General features: G+C 42.7%; 1 protein-coding gene across 7 annotated transcripts in view; it reads left to right on the top strand.

Moving 5' to 3' along the window:
• The window catches only part of LOC122548789 (anion exchange protein 2-like), a 229,234-nt gene that overhangs the window by 25,428 nt on the left and 180,590 nt on the right, over nt 1-23,216 (top strand). Inside the window, exon 1 of one of the 7 annotated variants that reach the window (XM_087986773.1) lies at nt 17,558-17,686. The exons of 5 other annotated variants lie outside the window; for them this stretch is intronic. The gene's annotated coding sequence lies outside the window, so the exon portion shown is untranslated. Of the gene's footprint in view, nt 1-17,557; nt 17,687-17,936; nt 18,065-23,216 lie in introns of those variants that run through there. One more of the 7 variants, XM_087986775.1, reaches the window with a different exon arrangement.

Consider the following 23,216-nt stretch of genomic DNA (forward strand, 5'->3'; position numbering starts at 1 on the left):
TCTCCAATGAAAAAAGTCCGAGCTCAGTCAACCTTTCTTTATAAGATAAGCCCTCCAGTCCAGGCAGCATCCTGGTAAACCTCCTCTGAACCCGCTCCAAAGCATCCACATCTTTCTTATAATAGGGCGACCAGAACTGGATGCAGTATTCCAAGTGCGGTCTAACCAAAGTTTTATAGAGCTGCAACAAGATCTCACGACTCTTAAACTCAATACCCCTGTTAATGAAAGCCAAAACACCATATGCTTTCTTAACAACCCTATCCACTTGGGTGGCCATTTTAAGGGATCTATGTACCTGTACCCCAAGATCCCTCTGTTTCTCCACACTACCAAGAATCCTATCCTTAATCCTGTACTCAGCTTTCAAATTCGACCTTCCAAAATGCATCACCTCACATTTATCCAGGTTGAACTCCATCTGCCACCTCTCAGCCCATCTCTGCATCCTGTCAATGTCCCGCTGCAGGCCACAACAGTCCTCTATACTGTCAATGACACCTCCAACCTTTGTGTCATCTGCAAACTTGCTGACCCATCCTTCAATCCCCTCATCCAAGTCATTAATAAAAATTACAAACAATAGAACCCAAGGACAGAGCCCTGTGGAACACCACTCACCACAGACTTCCAGGCAGAATATTTTCCTTCTACTACCACTCGCTGTCTTCCGTTGGCCAGCCAATTCTGTATCCAGACAGCTATGTTCCCCTGAATCCCATTCCTCCTGACCTTCTGAATGAGCCTACCATGGGGAAACTTGTCAAATGCCTTGCTAAAGTCCATATACACCACATCCACAGCTTGGCCCTCATCACCTTTTCTAGTCACATCCTGAAAGAACTCGATAAGGTTTGTGAGGCATGACCTGCCCCTCACAAAGTCGTGTTGACTGCATTTAATCAAGCCATGCTCTTCCAGATGGTCATAAATCCTATCCCTCAGAATCCTTTCTAAAACCTTGCAGACGACAGACGTGAGACTGACTGGTCTGTAATTGCCGGGGATTTCCCTATTTCCTTTCTTGAAGAGAGGAATTACATTTGCCTCTCTCCAGTCCTCAGGTACGACTCCAGTGGAGAGCGAGGATGAAAAGATCTTCGCAAGTGGTGAAGCAATTGCATTTCTCGTTTCCCAAAGCAGCCGAGGACAAATCTGGTCCGGGCCTGGCGACTTGTCAGGACCATCAAAACTGAGACTGTAGTTAAACATGAAATCACCTCTATTCATGACCAATCAGGTGTAGTGGGTAATTTGCAATAGATTACGTACAGTGTGGAAACGGGCCATTTGGCCCAAAAAGTCCACACTGACCCTCTGAAGAGTAACCCACAAAAACCTGTTCCCTTACCTTATATTTACCCCTGACTACTGCACCTAACCTATGGGCAATTTAGCATGGGCAATTTAGCATCTTTTGATTGTGGGAGGAAGCCAGAGTACCCAGAGGAAACCCATGCAGACACCAGGAGAATGTGCAAGCTCCATACAGACATTAGCCTGAGGTGGTAATTGAATCCAGGTCCCTGGTGCTGTGAGGCAACAGGGCTAACCACTGAGCCACCGTGCCGCACGATATTAATAGGAAATTCCATTCTTGTTTCCATCCCATCCACTGATGCCTCAGCTTATTCACAACCTCTGTCTCTATAACCCTCTCCAGCCTCGAAAAGCAGTGGAATCACTATACCTTTACAGTCTCGGTCAGTTAAATTCCCCATTTTCCATGGTTCCATCACTTAGAATTATGCTTTTAGCTGCCTGGGCCCTAAGCTATCAATTGCCATCCTCTGCCTTTTTGCCTTTCTTGCTTTCAATCCCTTAAGCTACTCCTTGGAACATAACCTTTTGACTAATGTCTTGGCCACCCTTTCAAATTTCTATCCCCTTCCTCCTTCCCATGCCCCTCTTCTGCTCCTTATTTTCACTCTGATTTTTCTCCCAATCTTCCTGCTCCTTTCCCTGTCTTTTTACCCAATCTTGTACCGCCCCATTCTGTCTCCCAGAAAGGTTCACTGGGCTGATAACAGGTATGGAGGGACTATCTGATGAGGAGAGTTTGGGCCTGTATACATTGGAGTTTAGAAGAATGCGAGGCAACCTTATTGAAACGTACAAGATTCTTCGAGGACTTGACAGCGTGGATGAAGAAGTGTTATTTCCCTTGTGGGAGACACTCGGTCCAGGCAATATAATCTCAATAAGGTACTCCTACTTCATGAAAAAGTTGAGAAATTTCTTGTGAATTTCTGGAATTCTTTACTGCCAAGGGCTGTTTAGGCTGAATGGATAACTATATTCCGGGCTAAGATGGACAGGTTTTTAATCAGTAAGACAACATAAGACTATAGAGGAAAGGTAGGAAAATGGAGTTGAGGGTTATCCGATCAGCCGTGATTTCATTGAAGAGTGGAGCAGACTTGATGAAATGAATGGCCTACCTCTCCTATCTATGTCTTATAGCAGTAGCCTGGTAGAACTCTGTACTGTGCTCACTTGTTTGTGTTGTGCTTGGGTCGAACTTGGAAAGCATCATGTAAGAACGTGGATGCAATAACGTTCGTTCTAATCGCTGGGCTGTGTCTAAGGAATTTGAATATTTGGCTCTGTCTTCAGTCATCATTCACTACACTTTCTCCAATTAACTGGGGAGCTCTGTGTCTGCCTACCGACTGCTCAACCATCCGTTCTCCACTCTGTTTGCCCAACCCTTGTTAAGTCTTTTAATGATAATTGTTAGTGAGCTGTGTGATTTCATTCTCCAGTAGTTTCCTTAGCAGGTAAGTATCTTGGACAAAGAGTAGTTTTATGTTAATTTTGTCAATCTACAGATTTGGAGCAAAGTAGTTTTTAAGGCGAAGTGGGTCTGAAGTGGAGTTAACAAATTCTCAGATGAATAGAAACGAATTAATGAATTGGAGAAGAAAACTTGACAGATTTACCGATCGCTGGTTAAAGGATTCGATTTGCAACTGACTGTTTAAAATAACCAATTTAATGTCAGTGGTTAAACTAACAGGTGGCTGGAGCCCAAGATGGACCAGCACCAAGTGGAGTGCGTGCCCTCCTGTAGCATGAAGTCCAGCATGTGGTTAGTTGGATTGTTCATGACCCTCATGGTCATGGAGGAGATTTTGGAACACAAGCTGTGCTGCAGTGGGGCAGTTGGGTTTCAGGTGTGGTAAAGGTCGGCTCAGAATCCTGATAGAACTATGTGACCAGTTGAACTTGGCAACAAACACAGATTCTTTTTGGTAATTTGATTTCTAGGATGGAACATCTGAACTGAATATATATATATATATATATATATATGATCAACTTTGTTACTTAAGGAAAGATATTATTTCCCTGAAGAAGGCAGTTCAAACAACGTTCCTGAGGATGATCCCTGGAATGGAGGGATAGTCTACTGATCAAAGGCTAACAGTTTGGGACTCTACTCACTGGAGTTTAGAAGAATGCGAGGTGATCTCACTGAAACAGACAGCATTCCTAAGGGGCTTGACAGGGTCAATGCTAGGAGAATGTTTCCCTTTGTGGGAGAGTCTAGGACCAGAGGGCATAGTCTCAGAATTACGTGGTGCCAATTTAAGCCTGAAATAAGGAGGAATTTCTTCTCTGAGGGTTGACAGTCTTTGGAGCCCCATGCCACAGAGAATTGTTGGGTAAAGTCCTTGTGTGGATTTAAGGCTTAGATTGATTCTTGATCAATAGGGGAATGAAGGATTATGGGGAAAGGGCAGGAAAGTGGATATGAGGAATGTTGGGTCAGTCATGATCCACCCACTTCATTTACAACTTTCCTTACAGCCACCACCAGTCCTGAAGAAGAGTTATACCTGAAGCGTTGACTTCTCCACCTCATGATGCTGTCTGGCTTGCTGTGTTCTTCCAGCCTCCTGCTTGTCTACCTTGATCCTATTAAATGGCAAAGCAAACTCAAGGGATTGAAAGGCCTACTGCTGCTCCTGTTTCTTATGATCTTATTGTCTTATGATGAATTAATGGTGTCTGGTCACTGCAGCATTTGTTTAGTAGCAGGTTAATGAATCTATTTTACTAAACGATTATTGAAGTTGAGAACCCAATATCGGGCACCGTCTTGAGGAAGTCTGTGCATTACGTGGTTTCATTAATCAGGTTATTGATTTCTCGAGACTGATCTGTAAGATCTAGAATATTGTTAGCCAAATCCTGGAGATTAAAGGCTGGGTCGTAGGTTAAGGAGGTTAGACAGGGACTGGAACTCTGCATATGCAGGTCGTTCTGCTGTAACACATGTTTCATTAACACAAATTTGCTGTAACATGATTGATGAATTGCGGACACTGTTTTTAAAGCGCAAACTTTTAAAAAGTGTGACTACTGTAATGTGATTGCATCGCCAGCATTTTAAGAGCTGTTTCTAAAGTGTGATTGCAAAAGTAGAGGACCTAGCACCTTGTGGCACTCCACTGGTCACAGGTCTCCAGTCGGAAAAACAACCCTCCACCACCACCCTCAGTCTTCTACCTTTGAGCCAGTTCTGTATCCAAATGGCTAGTTCTCCCTGTATTCCATGAGATATAACCTTGCTAATCAGTCTCCCATGGGAAACCTTGTCGAATGCCTTACTGAAGTCCATATAGATCACATCTACTGCTCTGCCCTCATCAATCTTTTTTGTTACTTCCTCAAAAAACTCAATCAAGTTTGTGAGACATGATTTCCCACGCACAAAGCCATGTTGACTATCCTAATCAGTCCTTGCCTTTCCAAATACATGTACATCCTGTCCCTCAGGATTCCCTCCAACAACTTGCCCACCACTGAGGTCAGGCTCACTGATCTATAGCTCCCTGGCTTGTCTTTACCGCCCTTCTTAAACAGTGGCATGACGTTTGCCAACCTCCAGTCTTCCGGTACCTCACCTGTGACTGTCGATGATACAAATATTTCAGCAAGAGGCCCAGCAATCACTTCTCTAGCTTCCCACAGAGTTCTCGGGTACACCTGATCAGGTCCTAGGGATTTATCCACCTTTAACCGTTTCAAGACATCCAGCACTTCCTCCTCTGTAATCTGGACATTTTGCAAGATGTCACCATCTATTTCCCTGCAGTCTATATCTTCCATATCCTTTTCCACAGTAAATACTGATGCAAAATATTCATTTAGTATCTCCCCCATTTTCTGTGGCTCCAAACAAAGGCTGCCTTGCTGATCTTTGAGGGGCCATATTCTCTCCCTAGTTACCCTTTTGTCCTTAATATATTTGTAAAAACCTTTTGGATTCTCCTTAATTCTATTTGCCAAAGCTATCTCATGTCCCCATTTTGCCCTCCTGATTTCCCTCTTAAGTATACTTAAGTGTTCGATAGTCAGCTTTTGCAAGGTAGATTTGTTTAAGATTGTGATTTAAAACAGTGTCAACACCAACGACAGTACTAGTTTCAGTCTGTTCAGTAGGCCATTCTTGGGAAGCATTGCCACCAATTAAAGTGTCATCAATTGATCCTTCAGTTCTGGAAATGACTTTATACTCTTCTAAGGATTCACTCGATCTATCCTGTCTATACCTGACATGTGTTTCCTTCTTTTTCTTAACCAAACCATCAATTTCTTTAGTCATCCAGCATTCCCTATAACTATCAGCCTTCCCTTCCCCCCTGACAGGAATATACTTTCTAAATGATTTGGATGTGAGCATAAGACGTACACTTAGTAAGCTTGCAGATGGCACCAAAATTGGAGGTGGAGTGGATAACGAAGAGAGTTACCTCAGATTACAACAGGATCTGAACCAGTTGGGTCAATGGGCTGAGAAGTGGCAGATGGAGTTTAGTTCAGATAAATGCGAGGTGCTGCATTTTGGGAAAGCAAATCTTAGCAGGACTTATACACTTAATGGTAAGGTCCTGGGGAGTGTTGCTGAACAAAGAGACCTTGGAGTACAGGTTCATAGCTCCCTTGAAAGTGGAGTCGCAGGTAGATAGGATAGTGAAGAAGCCCGTTTGGTATGCTTTCTTTTATTGGTCAGAGTATTGAGTACAGGAGTTGGGAGGTCATGTTTCGGCTGTACAGGACATTGGTTAGGCCACTGTTGGAATATTGCAAGCAATTCTGGTCTCCTTCCTATCGGAAAGATGTTGTGAAACTTGAAAGGGTTCAGAAAAGATTTACAAGGATGTTGCCAGGGTTGGAGGATTTGAGCTACAGGGAGAGGCTGAACAGGATGGGGCTGTTTTCCCTGGAGCGTTGGAGGCTGAGGGGTGACCTTATAGAGGTTTACAAAATTATGAGGGGCATGGATAGGATAAATAAACAAGAATGTCCTACTGAACAGGCTGAAATTAGTACTGTCAGTGGTGTTTTCCCTGGAGTCGGGGAGTCCAGAACTGGGGGACATAGATTTAGGGTGAGAGGGAAAGATATAAAAGAGACCTAAGGGGCATCTTTTTCACGCAGAGGGTGGTACGTGTATGGAATGAGCTGCCAGAGGATGTGGTAGAGGCTGGTACAATTGCAACATTTAAGAGGCATTTGGATGGGTATATGAATAGGAAAGGTTTGGCGCGATGTGGGCGGGTGCTGGCAGGTGGGACTAGATTGGGTTGGGATATCTGGTCGGCATGGACGGGTTGGACTGAAGGGTCTGTTTCCGTGCTGTACATCTCTATGACTCTAAGAACACAACCATCGCATTATAGAAGAACTACTTGTACAGATTCAAAAGATAGTGCAATATTATTTCAGCATGCACCAGTGGCTGAGGTTGATGTGGTGTACGTGATTGGCTTGCATGCAAATGTTGATGTCGTTCAATCGAAAACTACCATGGCAGCATGGATTTTCAACTTTCATTCAGGCTGTGCATGTTACTGGTTGGACAGGTTTCTTATTTCACATTCGTGATTACCCTTGAGAGGTTGGCTGCAGTCCATGTCGGGTAGATACTAACACAGTCCCGTTAAGAAAGGAGGTTCAGGAGCTTACCCAGCAAAACTGAAGGAGTGGATGTATTTCCACGTCAGGAAGGAGAGTGGCTTGGAGAGGAACCTGCAGGTGGTGGTGTTCCCATGTTTCTGCTTTGTTCTTTTAGATAATCACGGGTTTAGAAGGTGTTTTTAAGAGATCCTTGTTGATGATTCACACTGCTGCCACTGTGTGTCAGTGATGGAGGGAGAGAAAAAAATAGAAGGTTGAAGTTATTGATCTCTCTTGAGTCCTGAAGGTTATAAAATGTTTAAACTGAAAGTGAGCTGCTGTTCCTGCCATTCATGTTGAGCCATCCTGACTGCTCCTTCCTTGCTACTTTGCTGGTGTTTGTGACCACCCAAGGGTATTGATACTGTTTCTTTTCTTGGTGTCAGCTCACAAGTTGCCCAGTTTATTTACCCCCAGCTTCCCAACATGTCCTACTGGGGAAGAAACTCTGAATCTTTCACTTTCTCATCCCATACTGTAACAACTAAGTGTCAGTCCTATATTTGACCTCTCACCAGGGTGGGGTAGAGTGCACAAGGACAGGTTAGTACCTATGGGCGTTTTCCAAGTAAGAGTGAATGCCTGCATCTGAAATGTCACTCAGAGAAAGCATCGGAATGAGACAGAGAGCTGCATTATTTCAAGCAGAGGGAATCTGAGAGCAGTTCCTTTGTCCACAGGCAATGTTTTCCAGAAATGAATTGACTGTGTTCGCAAATCCATTCTTCCAGTTGACTGGAGTTTCTGGCCTGAGATTAATTGTGCCAGTGTGAAGTGCCCGCAGGTCACAGTATTTGAGAGTGAACGTTTTGTAAAGTCTGCCCCAATCTGAAGTAGTGTTTTGAAAACATATTTCCTGCCTGAGCCAAGATCGTTATCCCCATGAGTTTCTGTATGGTTCTGCTAGTCTCTGAAACCAAGTGAGTAGATACCTGTCAGCATAGCAGCTGTTTATTGTGACTATGTTAATTGTTGTGAATGTGAATGTACAAGGCATAATTAGTAAGTTTAGCAGATGATACAAAATTAGGAGGTATCATTGATAGGGAGGAAGGTTATCAAAACTTAGAGGGATCTGGATCAGATGGTGAAGTAGGCTGAGGATTGGCAAGTGCAATTTAATACAAATCAGTGTGAGGTGTTGCACTTTGGAAAATCAAGTTAAGGTGTGACTTACACAGTAAATGGTCAGGTCCTGAGGAGTATTGTGGAACAAAGGTACCTAGACATACATGTACATAGTTCGTTGAAAGCTGTGTCATAGGTAAACAGAGTGGTGAAGGAGGCATTTAGCATGCTAACCTTCATTGGTCCATAAGACCAGAAGAAATATGAGTGGAAGTAAGGCCATTCGGCCCATCGAGTCCACTCTTCCATTCAATCATGGCTGATGGGCATTTCAATGTCACTTACCCACACTCTCCCTGTATTCTTTAATTCTTTGCGAGGTTAAGAATTTATTAATCTCTGCCTTGAAAGCATTTAACATCCTGGCCTCCACTGCGCTCCGTGGCAATGATTTCCAGAGGCCCACCACTCTCTTGCTAAGAAATGTCTCCTCATTTCCGTTCTAAATTGACCCCCTCTAATCCTAAGGCTGTGCCCACGGGTCCTAGTCTCCCCGCCTAACACAAATTCCCAGCATCCACCTTTTCTAAGCCATGAATTATCTTGTAATTTTCTATTAGATCTCCCCTCAATCTTCTAAACTCTAACGAATACAATCCCAGGATCCTCAGCCGTTCATTGTTAGGCCTTCCATTCCAGGGATTATCCATGTGAATCTTCGCTGGACACGCTCCAGTGCCAGTATGTCCTTCCTGAGGTGTGGGGCCCAAAACTGGACACAGTGTCCTAAATGGGGCCTAACCAGAGCTTTATAAGGTCTCAGTAGCACATCACTACTTTTACATTCCAACCCTCTTGAGATAAATGACAACATTAAATTTGCATTGAGGACATGCAAGGTCGAGATATTGAGTATTAGAGTTGGGACAATGTTACAATTATATAAGTTGTTGGTGAGGCTGCACTTGGAGCATTGTGTACAGTTTTGGTCACCCTTTTATAGGAAAGACATAATTAAACTGGAAAGAGTGCAAAGAAGATTTACGAGGACGTTGCCAGGACTAGTAGGCCTGGATTATGGGGAGTGGTTGGCCAGTGTAGAACTTTACTCCTTGGGACATAGGAGAATGAAGGGTGACCTTTTTGAGATGTATAAAATCATGAGGGGCATAGATAAGATGAATACAAATAGTCTTTTTCCCAGGGATGGGGAATTGTAAACTTGAAGGCATAGGTTTGAGGTGAGAGGGGAAATATTTACGAGGGACAACGTCTTCACACAGAGAGTGTTGTGTGTATGGATTGGGCTGCCAGAGAAAGTGATTCAGGCAGGTACGATGGCAACTTTTAAAAAAAAAATTGATACCTTACATGAATAGGAAGGGTTTAGAGGGATATGGACTAAATGTGGGCAATTGGAACGAGCTGAGTGAGCACAATGGTTAGCATGGATCAGTTTGAATAAAGGTGAGATGTGTAATTAGGGGAAAATTACTCCTCCAGTTGCAGATTGAAAATAAGGAAATAGGGGAGAATGGAGGTGTTAGAACCTTTGCTGATTTTGCATTATTTTTGCTCTTTTATAAATTTTGAATTGTGAGCTGGAAATGGCAGATGTTTGGACAGCTTGTGTTAAAAGGAAAATAATAAACCACACAAGCTTTGTTTGTGAGGCCAGGCCTGGAGGCATCTAGCAGGTTGAGCCTTGATTTAAAAAGTTCTAAAAGACATGGTTTACCCTGGAGGAGCATTGTATTTTTAAACAGATAGCAGTAGTTGGCTATTAATGAGGTCAGTACCTGAGAATTGGTTCTGAGAAGTCTAAAAGAGATCCTATGTTCATGCAGATGACAGTTGTTGAATGGTAAATGAGGTTAGGAGAAGGCTATCAGGGTGGAATCAAAATTAAGGTTTGTTTTTGAACTATTTCTGAGAGATGGTTCTGAACTGCTGCTGAAACCGCATTAAAAAAATTAATATATTTTCAAATCGCCCTATTCAGAGACATTATTCCACACCTCTGGAGTAGGTGGGACTTGAACCGAACATGCAGATTTGAAAGCTCCCTGCGCAATCTGATACACCTGCAATGAGGGTGGGGAAGGATACATAGTTGAGATGTACAGAAAACATTGGAAACACAAGTATGGAAGGTGGCGTTGTTAGAACAGATGTGACAAATGATGGAAGTGAGACAATAACATTCTGGAGACTGCAGTTCTTGATCATTGTTTCCAGCCCATTGAAGAAAGAAGCAACGCAAACTAATTCTGGGAGAATGAAATGGAGCAGGTTTTAGTGGGGGAATGTTTGGGCAACAGTAATCACACTGTAATTGGGTTTTTGTGACTCAGCCGTTTACAGTACAGGAAGTCATCATTTGGCCCACTGTGTCCATGTTAACAAAGGTCTGACAGCACTAATTGCATTTTTCAGATCTTGTCCATAGCCCTAGAGACTCCGACAAAGCAGTTGAATATTTTAAAACCTATTGCAATGTTACAGCATGTTCTGACTCTCAGGCAGTGTGTTTCAGACTTCCATTGCCCTCTGGGTGAAAATATTTCTCCTCAACTCTTCCCTTTGCCTTCTACCTCTTAGCATAAGTCTATGCTCCCTTGTTATTCCCTTCATTAATGGAAAAGTATCTTACTCTCAAACCAAGCTGTGCCTCTTATAATCTTTTTCACTTCTCTAAGACCCCTATCAACTTTCATAACTTGAAAACAGCTCCAGCCTATCCAAATTTTCTTCATAGCTCAGGCTTCCAGCCCAGGCTGCATCCTGATAAATCTTCTCTGTTCAATCATCCTCCTTATAATGTGTTGACCAGAACTGGAGTTTTCTGGTTATGCTCAACTAGCATGTAATGCTGTTCAGTATAATCTCCCTACTTTTGTATTCTGCACTTGAAGTGATAAAGACAAGTATCCCATATCCTCTGTTAACCACCTTATCTATCTACCATGTTACCTTCGGCGATCTATGCATATGCACGCAACGCTCCCTCTGACCTTCAGCACTTTCCAGGCTCCTGCCATTCACAGTATAATGCCATGCCTTGTTCACCCTCCCAAATGTATTGTCTCTCACTTTTTGAGGTTGACTTCCATCTGCCACGGCCCTGTCCACCCCAACCAGTTCATTGATATCCCCCAGCACTTTACAGTATCCTCGCTGTATGCCAGCCTTCCAATTATTCTGTTCCACAAACTTCTTGATCCTGTTTAAGAAGGGTGGGAACTATAGTCCAGTGAGCCTGACCTCGGAGGTGGGCAAGTTGTTGGAGCGAATCCTGAGGGACAGAATGTACGTGTATTTGGAAAGGCAAGGACTGATTATGGATAGTCAACATGGCTTTGTGCGTGGGAGAAATCATGTCTCACAAACTTGATTGAGTTTTTTGAGGAAGTAACAAAGAGGATTGACAAGAGCAGAGCAGTAGATGTGATCCATTTGGACTTCAGTAAGGCGTTCGACAAGGTTCCCCATGGGAGACTGATTAGCAAGGTTAGATCTCACGGAATACAGATCTCACGCAGAACTAGCCATTTGGATACAGAACTGGCTCAAAGGTAGAAGACAGAGAGTGGTGGTGGAGGGCTGTTTTTCAGACTGGAGTGTCACAAGAATCGGTGCTGGATCCTCTACTTTTTGTCATTTACATAAATGATTTGGATGTGAGCATAAGAGGTACAGTTAGTAAATTTGCAGATAACTCCAAAATTGGAGGTGTAGTGGACAGCGAAGAGGGTTACCTCAGATGACAACAGGATCTGGTTGAGAAGTGGCAGATGGAGTTTAATTCAGATAAATGCAAGGGAAAGCAAATCTTAGCAGGACTTATATACTTAATGGTAAGGACCTAGAGAGTGTTGCTGAACAAAGAGACCTTGGAATACAGGTTCATAGCTCGTTGAAAGTGGAGTCGCAGGTAGATAGGATAGTGAAGAAGGCATTTGGTATGCTTTCCTTTATTGGTCAGAGTATTGAGTACAGGAGTTGGGAGGTCATGTTTCGGCTGTACAGGACATTGGTTAGGCCACTGTTGGAATATTGCATGCAATTCTGGTCTCCTTCCTATCGGAAAGATGTTGTGAAACTTGAAAGGGTTCAGAAAAGATTTACAAGGATATTGCCAGGGTTGGAGGATTTGAGCTATAGGGAGAGGCTGAACAGGCTGGGGCTGTTTTCCCTGAGGCTGAGGGGTGACCTTATAGAGGTTTACAAAATTATGAGGGGCATGGATGGATAAATAGGCAAAGTCTTTTCCCTGGGGTGGGGGAGTCCAGAACTAGAGGACATAGGTTTAGTGTGAGAGGGGAAAGACATAAAAGAGATCTAAAGGGCAACTTTTTCACACTGAGGGCGGTACGTGTATGGAATGAGCTGCCAGAGGAAGTGGTGGTGGTTGGTACAATTGCAACATTTAAGAGGCATTTGGATGGGTATATGAATAGGAAGGGTTTGGAGAGACATGGGCCGAGTGCTGGCAGGTGGGACCAGATTGGATTGGGATATCAGGTCGGCATGGACGTATTGGACTGAAGGGGTCTGTTTCCAAGATGTACATCTCTATGACTCTATCCTCTGCATTTCAGTCCATATCATTAATATACACCACTCGCAACACAGGTCCCAGCGCTGAGTCCTATGGAACCGACGGCAACCAGACTATCGTCACAGGGGTATACCTCTCCTGTCACCCTCTGCTTCCTGCTTTTCAGCTAATTTTGGATCCAACGTGCCACTTTCCCTTTGATCCCATGAACTCTTAATTCTTTGACTATTCTGCCATGAGGACAGAAACAAAACTTTGCTAAAATCTGTCTAGACCACATCAAATGCATAGCCCACATCAACATTCCTGTTTCCCTTCTCAAAACATTGCAGCAAATTTGTCAAGTACCTGTCCTTAAACAAATCTATGCTAATTATTCCTGATCAATGTGTGTCCATCCAAGTGCGGATTATTTATGTCCCTCAAAATTCTTTCTCATAACTTCCCCATCACTGAGTTTAGACTGACTGGCTCTTAATTTCCTGGTCTCTCTCTCATGCCTTTGAAATACTGGAACAATGTTGGCAGTTCTCAGGTGCCCCACCTGTGGCGAGAGAGGATTTGAAAATTACTGCCAGGGCACGTGATATATCCTCCCTTGCCTCCTTCAAATGCCTGGGAGACCTCTCATTCAAGCTTGTGGATTTATCCACTTTTAAGGCTGCTAAATTCTATAGTACCTCCACTCTCCCTTATAGTTATTTCAAAGAACAAGCACAAATCAAATGAGAAGCATTCAGATGCAGGAGGAATTGAAAAGGAATTTGATCAGGCCAGATTGAACTCAAATGTTGCATGTTATGTAGCAAATGAATTTCCAAAAAGAAGGTGATGGTTTGGTACACAGTGCCACAAGGAGTAGGAGGAAGGCTATCCAAAGCCCGAATGCCCAGAATGGTTAAAAAGTATAAATATGAATGTGAAACAGCTGACAAAAGATTGTGATAAGTGGCTGGCTGAAAATTTAGTAGGAACCAAGCTGAATACAGAGGCAAAAGTAGTGAGAAAGGAAATAACAGGAACAAACAGTCTGAGCGAGTACATTTAGTAGAAAAAAGAAACTAAAGATGTATATCAACGCAGAAGTCATAAAGGAGTAATTGAAGGGAAGGGTGAGATGCAGTGAGGACTAAAAAAGATGATCTTGTGGAAATATCGCTGAGCTACTGAATAAATTCTTTGCATCTGTCTTCACTCAAGACAGAGATCACCATGTCACAGTGAAGGAAGAAGCAGTAGAGAAGTTTGATCAAAGGAAAATAAACAGCAACAAATCTTTTTTCAGATTGTGCCCTTAACATAATAGAGGAAGAAGTTTAAAAGTCGGCAATCCTGAATTTAAAAAGGGCAGCCACAGTTGCTGGAGAAAGAAAAGTGAAAGTGTTGCAGGTTTTGGCTACAACTTTCCAATCTTTCCTGGAAAAGGAATTGTGCCAGAGGACCAAAATGAGAGGGTTAATTCTGGCAGGGACAGACCAATCAGCCTAAGGTCATAATGAGGGAAAACTTCGAAGATAATAATCTACGATCAAATTACTCAGCACTTGCCAAAGTATGGGTTAATAATAAATGAAAGTCACCATGATTTCTGAAAGGCATATTGTATTTGACTAACTTGATGAAATAAGAAACTAAGGAGGATTAATTTTGTAAATATTGACTTTCAAAATACCACTTAATAGTCTTGCAAAATCAGAATAATTAGGGATGGGTAATTAATGCTTGTGATGTCGATATGCCATGAACAAGAAAAATTGAAGTCCATCACAATGAAGGGGCTATTGTTGTATGGACAAGAAATTAGCTACATAGCACAAAAAAGAGACTAGTTGTGTACAGATTTGAACAAAATATGCAGGTCGTTCTGCTATAGCGCACGTTTCGTTAATGCAAATTTGCTGTAACATGATTGATGAATTGGGGACATGGTTTCTAAAGCGTGAACGTTTAAGGCACGTATTGGTTTTAACGCGATACAGGCTGCATTAGTTTAAGTGGTGCTGCTATTATGTGATTTGTTTTATATAACACGGGATTGCACAAGAAAGGAACTACCGGCTTATAGCAGAACTGATTGCACATTGGTTTTTCCCCAGGAGTCAGTTCAATGTAATTCTCTTTAATATATGTTTATGATCTGGGTTTGATGTACAGCATGTTTCCAAATTTGCTGATGATTTGGATCTCTGAAATGTAATAAACAACAATGAGGATAGTAATGGACTTCAGGATTAAAAAAGTTATAGCAGAGTCAAATAGCATGTAGGCCTTAATTGAAAGAGGGTTGGAGGAGAAGAAAGCAAAATCTTGCCACAATTGTTCAGGCCTTTTATGATACCACGCTGGAAAACTCTGACATTTTGTCCTCCATTTTAAAGAGCAACATGCTTGCATTATACGCAGTATAGTGGATATTACTAGATTTCTCCCTGTTGAGAGGTTGACTACATTAGACCTACCATCTCTGCAGTTTAAAAGAATGTGAGTTGTGTCTTATTGGAATATATGGGATTCTGGGGGGCTGGATAGGAGAGGTACTGAGACGTTGATTGCCACTGGCTGGACAATGTGAAAAATAAGAACTCAGTTTCATGAGAAGGGGCTAAACACTTTGAAGTGTGATGAGCAATTTTTAATTTAAAGTGTTTCCTTTATTGTGAGCATTGTTGGCTGGGCCAGCACTTATTGCCTATTTGTTATTGTCCTTGAGAAGGTGGTGGTGAGCTGCTGCCTTCAACTGCTGCAGTTCATTTGCTGTGGGGAGACTGAGTGCTGTTAGGATGGGAGTCCCAAGATTTTGACCCAGCAGCACTGAGGGAACAGTGATTTATTTCCAAGTCAGGATGATGAGTGGCTGAGAGGGCAACTTGTAAGGGGTTGGTGTTCCGATATATCTGCTTGTCCTTCTAGATGATGTGGTCATGATTTTGGAAGGTGCAATTGAGGGAACGACAGTGGAGAGTGCAGCAGACACAAGACCATGTCGCTTAGTAGTGGAGCCGGGAAGCATTTTATGAGAGTCACACTTGAAAGATGGCATCTACTTGCAGACTGAGTGCAACCAGAAACAGAAAGTGGTTTCCATGGTGGCAGATTTGCTGTGATACGATCTTCATTGGCCGTTCTCAAGAAGAATGCTGGGAATAAGTCATAGCTCTTTACCTTTTCATCGATCTCATTAAGCCATTCTCCAAGTGGGCAGAGCAGAACTCCACAGGATTTTGGGGAAAATAGGCCATCCATCAAAGCTGCTTAGTCTTATCTGCAACAATACAAAGTACTGTCTACATTTTGGTGGTCACATTTCGAACAGTTGCAAATTGAAAACGTCATCACTTATGGTCTGTGTTTTTGCCCCGACTGTTTGGTATCTTCTTGTTCCCAACCTTTGTACCTTGCAGAAATGGAAGGAGTCTACTTGCAGTGTCTGAGTCCATAAGGCCATTCTTAATTGGGCCATTCAGCCCATCGGGTCTGCTCTACCATTCGATCATGGTTGATATGTTTCTCACTCTCATTCTCCTGCCTTCTCCCCATTACCCTTGATCCCCTTACAAATGAAGAACCTATCTATCGCTGTGTTAAAGATATACAATGACTTGACCTGTGGTAGTGAGTTCCACAGCTTTCATCACACTCTGGCTAAAGAACTTCCTCCTCATCTCCGTTCTAAAGGGCAGTCCTTTCACTCTGAGACTGTGACCTTGGGTCCTAATCTTTCATACTAGTGGAAGCATCTTTATCATATTCACTCTATCTTATTATTCTGTAGGTGTCTCCTCATCCTTCTATTTCACTTTTGATATTGATTCAGTTTCATGTCTTACTAACAAGGCATCCCCACCCCCTCTTCCTATCTGCCTGCCCTTTTGATAGAGTGTGTGCCCTTGGATATTTAATTCCCAGCTCTGATCGCCTTGCAGCCACGTCTCTGTGATACCACACAACATACCTACCAATTTCAATCTGCTCTTCAAGCTCACTTACCTTGTATTGTGTACTGTGAGCATTTATGTACAACACCCTCATTTCTGTGCTGACTGTCCCCCTTCTCGTTGCTGCCCCCTCATCTGTGGCTGAAGTTAATTCCTGACCCTTTCCATATTCTGTCCTGTTACTTGTTCTGGAAACTTTAATAACCTCCGCTGAACTTCCTCCCCCACCCCCAAGGGATTTTGATTCGGTGGAGAAGAAGCTAGAATTGTACATGGAGAAGATTATGGAGATTTGAATGAGGTGCTCTCTATTATGAAGGCTTTTGATTATTTTGATAACTGTTTATCAAGTCTCCTGCCACGAGAATTCACATGGATGGATTGAAGATATTTGGCAAAATAACTGGATGGAACATGAAGAAAACCAATTTGATAGGATGAGGTATGGTTTAAAATCTACTGTTTGATTGGGCAGTGGAAATAGGTCCAAGAGTAAATTTCAAAAGGCAATTGGATAAATGAAGAAAGACTTGTCAGACTCTGAAGGGGAAAATGCAGAGGGGTCAGTCTAACTGGATTGCTATTTCAGAGAATGGGTACAGGCGAAATGTGCTGAATAGCTCCTCTTATAACTGTATGATTTGATTAAGAGTAGATAGGTTCTTCCCAATGACCTGAGTATCATTTACCCTCTGACCAAAACCACTAAAACAAATCATCTGGTTATTTTCATATTGCTCTTTGTGGGAGTTCACTGGGCACAAATTGACTGCAGTGTTTCCGGCCACAGCAGCTCACCGACACTTTCTTCAGTATAATTAGGGATGAGAGATATATTCGTTGGCCTTACCAGGAAGCCCACATCCCGAATGACTAAAATGACAAAATGATGAGAAGTAATTCATTGGCTGTGAAATCCTTTGTGACATGCTGAATGGATCAATATAAAAGTGAGAGCTTTTTCTTTATCACTTCCTGGTGTGATGATTTTTTTTCTTGTAACAATTCCTTTTAGCAAAACTTAGAGATTAGGAGCAATTCTGCATCTGACTTTATTCGTTGCTGTCTCTGTAGTGACCAGATATTTATCTGTGTCAGTGGGGGCCCGTGTTGATTTGTCTGTGGGCCTCTGTAGAGCTGTGTCTGAGTACAGGTATGTGGTACTGTTTGTGTTAATCTATGTGTATGTCTGTCAAGGTTGGTCTCTGTTGATCTGTTTGTATCTGTGTTGAGCTTTTTCTCTGTGTGTGTGTGTGTGTGTGTGTGTTTGTACGTGTGTGGTGAGTATTAGTCACAACCTCTGAATCATCAGCCTGTGAGCTGAATTGTCGACACAGGCTTGTTGCCCTAAGACAGGGAATGACGGCACTCATTCTGCTTTCTGGAAGATTTTGATTTCACTTGCCTATATACAAAGCTGTTCTGTGTGACTAAATTTCTTAAGATCAACCAGAATCTTTCCTCATGTTCATGACTGGATTTATTTACCAATTTGGTAAAGAGTAAACCTCTTGTGGACTGGATGTCTCAGGTATTTGTTTTTTGACTTGGGTTTTAACAATTGCTGTCTCCCTTTGCATGTTCCCATGGTGTTAGACTGAAACATGAGATACTGAGATCATTCTCATGAGTTGAGAGGAAATGCGTGGACATTTTGGAGAGTGTTTAAGTACAACTGGTTTTGACATGGTGTTTGTTTATTCACTCTCCCCTGTGGTTAGGGAGTTAGTGATGAGGGGACATCAGTTTAAGAAAGGAGTGAGTGAGAAGAAATTGCTTCACTGTTACTGGACTACGAAATTCTATGAGGGGGAAAGAATGATTTTCCTTTAAGGAAAGGTGATTTATTTGCAATTTTTTCAGGACAAGGGATTGATAGTCCAGGTTATAGGCTTCATTTGCTTTGGTTCAGCAAGGAGCTGGTATCCATTTGATGGGCTGAGTGGTCCTCCAGTGTTGAAGTTCTGGTTCTTATGGCCTATCAGAGTGTGGGATGGTTATGGATTACTGGCAGCAGGAACCTGGCTCTTCTGTCCAATAGTCCAGTCATTCTGAGGCTATTGTGGTCTTAACTGTTTTACAACAAATGAGTTAACTCAAGATTGTTGTTCTCTCTCATTCCTTTTCCCTTTGCTCTGCTCCCCTGCCTCCACAACCACAGCATCCTGCAGCAATCCCCTCCCATTCTCTAGCTGCTAGTCCCCCTACAAATACACTCAGCTCACTGCTCCTTCCTCTGCTGGTCCACTGATGCTGTTGGCTTCTGCTTTTCTCCCCTTGTTACTGGTCATTCTCTTGTTCTCACCCTGTCTCGCTCTGTCTCTCTCTCTCTAACCTCCACACCTTCCTGTTGGCTGTTAGCCATCATCTCTTGCATGCCACTGCATTTCTCCTTTCCTTTTAGACCAGCTCTGCTCCCTGCTTGCTAGAATTGAATTTGTTGTTGTGTAGACACATATAGTTGGACACATAAATACTATGACCCTCAATGCATATGAACTGGTGTTGACTGAAAGGAGAATGTTGGCTGAAAACTGGGAGGAAATCTTCAAAAATGTCACACGATCTTCAACATGCAGCTGAGTGGGCAAAGTCTGAATAATGACCAATTTGATGATGCATAGTGCCCAAGTTTGCACCTGACAATCCGTTAACGTTTTGGCTTTGGGTCAGTCACTTCATCCCCTTCACTTGGGCAATGTTAATGGTATTGAGGAAACTATTTTTAAGTTATGCAGAGGATGTTGACAATGTACTGAGTGCTGGACTCGATTGTTGAGCTGAGACTTGCTGAGCTTCCTGGTGTAACCTGGCATTACCATGAGACCAATGGACTGGCTCTTCAGGCCTTTTTGTTTTCCATCTATAAGAGCAAAAAAAAGGAAGCATCTCACTGGTTCACTCAGTGTTTATGACTGAGCTTTATTGGTAACTAGTCAGTGTGACATTAAGATATGAAAAAATAATGGGAGGCAGTTGTTAATTGGTTCCATGATGATGTAAGCATGTGACTGACCAAATTTGTGTAACCCCTTTCACCATCAGGATGTTTCAATGTGCGGTTTTGCCAGTGGATTATATTTAAAGTGTTGTACCAGAGACAAAATAGCTTTGAATTTATGCAAAACTAATTGATCTTGTCTTTGCAGCCTTGTGTTAAAGGATAAGAGTATGACTGATCCTCTTCAAGATAGTACTGTGCAAACTTTCACAGCCATCTGAGAGAAAAGATGGCGAAAGCGAGTACTGCTAGAGTCGAGAGTATGGTCCTGGAAAAGCACAGCAAGTTAGGCAGTATCTGAGGAGCAGGAGAGTCGATGCTTCGGGTAAAAGCCCTTCATGAGAGGAAAGATGGCCCATAGTGTGCACACTGGCTTTCCAAACAAAATTCCTGCTCGGTGCCATTCTTCTGCCTTCTCTCCATAACTTTGTCTGTTCTTCCATTTCAAATAGCCTTGTGGTGCAGTGGCTATGTTCCCATCTTTGGGTCAGAAGGTCTGGATTCAAGTCCAATCTGTGCCATACAAGTATCAGAGTATATCTGAACAGCTTGAATTAAAAAAAAACCATCCAATTTCCTTGTCAAAGCCTCAATTGAATCTGCCTCCAACACACTCTCGAGCAGACCCAAACACACTCTGCATGAAAAAGATTTTTGTCAGATTATTTTCACTTCTTTGCCTTATTACTTCAAATCTTTAGTTCATGATCCTATTATCAGTGACAACAGCTTCTCCCTGTGTACTCAACTTGGGCTGAGGTTGTTTCTTTAATTTGTTCAGGGTGAGCAAATAATCAGTCTGTGTGTGAATATCTCAGAGGTCATTAAGTTTCAAGCACACAGTGCAGGATCCCTATGGAGTGGAAGCAGGTCATTTGGCCCAATGAATCCACATTGACCCTCCAACAAGCATCCTCTCCTGTAACCCTGCAATTCCCTGGTTACTTTAGCACAGCCAATCCATCATCTTTGAACTGTGGGAAGAAACCAGAGCACCTGGAGCAAACCCTCGCAGACTTTGGGAGAATGTGTAAACTTGATGCAGTCTGAGTGTGGAATTGAACCCGGATCCCCGACGCTGTGCTGACCACTGAGTTACCATGCCGTTTTCAGTTCAGCTCCTATTGTCAGTTTCTTTCTCTGAAGGGCATCAGCAGTGATTTTTAGAACACAGCAACAGATTTTTGATCACCTTTTCTGGTGCAGGCCAGTGAATTACCAGATTTATTTAAATTGGTTTTATAATTTTTTTTGTGGAATGTGGGTTTTGCTGGCTAGACTAGTATTTGTTGTCCATTCCTAATTGTCTTGAGGGGCTTTTCAAGTTACCAACTGTGTATTGTTTGATTTGTTTTCAAATTGCCAGACTGTTGGAGCAGATTGCGGAAGTCTGTCGATATTCTGGCCATGTACGCGTTCAGTGTCTGTAAGGGCTACAGACTTTGACTAATCTTATTGCAGTGTAATCGTGTATGACTCACTTCTTGTTTTACTCTCATCACCAGTGCAGGAATCATCACCTTTCTTCTCCTTCAGACATGTCATAGTCTTCTTCTGCCAAAGTGAGCAAATATTGATCACCAAGCTAGTAATAAAACTTCTAGAATCTGCACAGTAAGCTCTCTCGCTCTGACTCATGCAGTTTCTGAAATAGAAGTTACCTACTATCTAGGAGAGATATGCCTATGCCTCGCAGAATGTTACAGCCGAAATTAAAGCTTGGAGGCAAGAGCACTCAGTATTTTGTGTAAGGTTGGGCACCTCATTCTCAAAGGTTATTCAGTGTTTATCTTGTTGTGCAGCATCCAAAATAATCTGCTTTCATCACCACCTTTGACTGTGCCTCCAGCTTTTACTGTCTACCACAGCAATTTATCCAAGGTTACTATGATAGCTCTCACCATAACCACAGCTACGATGGATCCAACCACCTGCAGGTTTTCATCCATGCCACTCACCAAATGAGTGTGACAGCCCTTGACATCAATGCTGCATTTGACTAAGCATGGCATCAAGGAGCCCTGGCAAAACTACAATAAATCCGTATTGGGATAAACTCTCCACTGATTGGAATCATACTAGGAATACAGGAAGATGGTTGTGATTATTGGGGGACAGTCATCTCAGCTCCAGGACATCTCTGCAGACGTTCCTCAGGGTAGTGAATTCAGCAGCCTCATCAATGACCTTCCTTCCGTTGTAAGGTCAGAAGTGGGGATGTTTACCAATAATTGCACAATGTTCTACACTATTCGCAACTCCTCAGATACTGAAGTAGTCCATGTGCAAATGCAACAAGATCTTCAGTATGCAGGCTTGGGCTGACAAGTGGCAAGTAACGTTTGTGCCACACAAATGCCAAGCCATTACCACCTCCAGTAGCAGATAATCTAACCATCAGATGTTACCATCACTGAATCCCTCACTATCAACACACTTGGGGTTACCATTGATCAGAAACTCAACTAATTTTGCCACATAAAGTGGCTATAAGAACAAGTCAGAGACTAGGAATACTACGTTGAGTAATTCACCTCTTGACTCTTCAAAGCTGGGCCACCATCTACGAGGCACAAGTCAGGAATGTGATAGAATACTCCCCACTGGTTGGTGGCAGCTCCAACAACACTGAAGAAGCTTGACATCATCCAGGGCAAAGCAGCTGCTTGACCACAGCCACCACTGATGCTTAGCAGCAGTGTGTATTATCTACAAGATGTACTGCAGAAATACACCAAAGATCCTGAGCCAGCACATTCCATCCCACAACCACTTCCATCCAGAAGGACAAGAGAGAGCTAAAAAGAGCCAGGAGACATGAGAGGTCTTTGGCAGATAGAATCAAGGAGAACCCTAAAGCTTTCTATAGCTCGATCAGGAATAAAAAAAAAGACTAGAGTATTAGGGCCAATCGAGCATAGTAGTGGGAAGTTGTTCGTGGAGTCATAGGAGATAGGGAAAGTGCTAAATGAGTCATTTTCATCACTATTCACACTAGAAAAAGACAATCTAGTCGAGAAGAATACTGAGATACAGACTACTAGACGAGAGGGGATTGAGGTGCATTAGGAGGTGGTGTTGGCAATTCTGGAATGTGTAAAAATAGATAAATCCCCTGGGCCGGATGGAATTTATCCTTGGATTCTCTGTGAAGCCAGGGAGGAGATTGCTGAGCCTTTGGCTTTGATCTTTATGTCATCATTGTCTACAGGAATACTGCCAGAAGACTGGAGGATAGCAAATGTTGTTCCTTTGTTCAAGAAGGAGAGTAGAGACAACCTTGAAATTATAGACCTGTGACCCTTACTTCGGTTGTGGGTAAAGTGTTGGAAAAGATTTATAAGAGATAGGATTTATAATCATCTAGAAAGGAATAAGTAGATTAGGAATAGTCAACATGGTTTTGTGAAGGGTAGGTCGTGCCTCACAAACGTTATTGAGTTCTTTCAGAAGGTGACCAAACAGGTGGATGAAGGTAAAGCAGTTGATGTGGTGTATATGGATTTCAGTAAGGCATTTGATAAGGTTCCCCACGTAGGCTATTGTACAAAATATGAAGGCATGGGATTGAGGGTGATTTAGTGGTTCGGATCAGAAATTGGCTAGCTGAAAGAAGACAGAGGGTGGTGGTTGATGGTAAATTTTCATCCTGGAGTTCAGTTACTAATGGAGTACAACAAGG

The sequence above is a fragment of the Chiloscyllium plagiosum genome, unplaced genomic scaffold (genome assembly GCF_037043375.1).
Source record: "Chiloscyllium plagiosum isolate Xiang-an unplaced genomic scaffold, Cpla_swu_hap1 HiC_scaffold_4, whole genome shotgun sequence".
In the NCBI taxonomy this organism is placed as follows: Eukaryota; Metazoa; Chordata; class Chondrichthyes; order Orectolobiformes; family Hemiscylliidae; genus Chiloscyllium; species Chiloscyllium plagiosum.